Source organism: Macadamia integrifolia, chromosome 13 (assembly GCF_013358625.1).
Source record: "Macadamia integrifolia cultivar HAES 741 chromosome 13, SCU_Mint_v3, whole genome shotgun sequence".
NCBI classification, from domain to species: domain Eukaryota; kingdom Viridiplantae; phylum Streptophyta; class Magnoliopsida; order Proteales; family Proteaceae; genus Macadamia; species Macadamia integrifolia.
Genome location: NC_056569.1, coordinates 10,203,814 through 10,205,106, shown reverse-complemented (window position 1 = coordinate 10,205,106; position 1,293 = coordinate 10,203,814). Strand labels below are relative to the sequence as shown.

Here is a 1,293-nt window from a genome sequence, read left to right as displayed (position 1 = left end):
AAATACCCCACTTTTTTTCTCGAGAAGAGACGAGAAACGTGTTTAATATCATTTGATTGAATAGTTGAACCCTAGGAGAGCTGCCGACTCCAACTACCATCCATGAACGATCCATACTAGATCTGACCAACTGCCCATCCTACCTCCTCTACGTTCTTGACAGCCCATCTTTGTCTCAGTAGAGTCTTTGAGTGGCATGTTTCGGTCCTCTTCCCCATTACTTAGAAAAAGTGAGCCACCGGTTTAGGTATGGGATCTGATAGATCCGATTTCTCTCTTTCTTCGATGGAAGGGAAAAGTCACCTCCATTGTAGAGCCGTATGCAATGTGCAAAAAATGCCTGTACGGTTGTCCAATTCTATCAAGCCGTGAAAAAGATTGAACAAAAGACAGAAACAAATCCACTATTCCTCAATGTCCCGGCTATTCACGGAATGTGAGAAGCAGATGAATAATCATCCGCTTCCAGAAGGAATCGAAGAATTTCTTGGAAATCCTACAAGATCAGAAGGACCGCTACTACAAACAGTACTACACCTTTGATCGTGAAATATACATTGCTTGTTGAACCCTGTGAATCGCGTGAAAGTACGGATACCTTTAACATTTTTGAGAACCATTTGAATCGCTACAAGTTTTGAGCGTTCTTTGTTGTTATTAACCCTTTTAATCTTGTAAAACACCGTATTTCTTTTAGAGAATCTCCTAATTGTTCCAAAGCAACTAGAAAGAGATTCTTTAACCAGAAAGAATTCAGTTCAGATGTAGTATACCTATCCAGAAGTTTTCGCAAAGCATGAGTATATGCACTTATATAATAGCATGATAGTATATTTACGGAAACTGTTTCCTATGGGGTAGTGCAGTTCCTATGCATGTGAGGGCCAATTGGACCACACAAGGAAAGCATACATAAATGTATCATTTTCCATTTCATGAGGGGATGGTCATTTAACCCCAACATGTGTTTGGGCAGGGGCCACATACTTTTATCTTTTGCTTTTTTACATGTTTAGTATAATTTATTTTTCATTGTTTCATTGAGGAAGGAAGAGAAATACTATATATATATATATAAATTTTTTTTGAAACAAAAAATACCACATATATTTTGAATTTTGGAGTAATCTTTACTGTTATCACTCGAGTTCCCTATCAATGAAATATTGATCCTGCTCTAATAAAAGGTGAAAATTAAAAGAAAAATAAGTAAATTCTCTCTCACCATCTCCCTTTCTTCTGAAATTTGGGATCCATACTTTTCTAGTTTGTTCTTTTTTTTTTTTTTTTTTT

The 1,293-nt window shown here is 36.5% G+C and overlaps 1 protein-coding gene across 1 annotated transcript in view; it reads left to right on the top strand.

The window, feature by feature from the left end:
• Positions 1-1,293, top strand: part of LOC122059758 — a 27,228-nt gene that overhangs the window by 6,220 nt on the left and 19,715 nt on the right. The window lies entirely within an intron of this gene.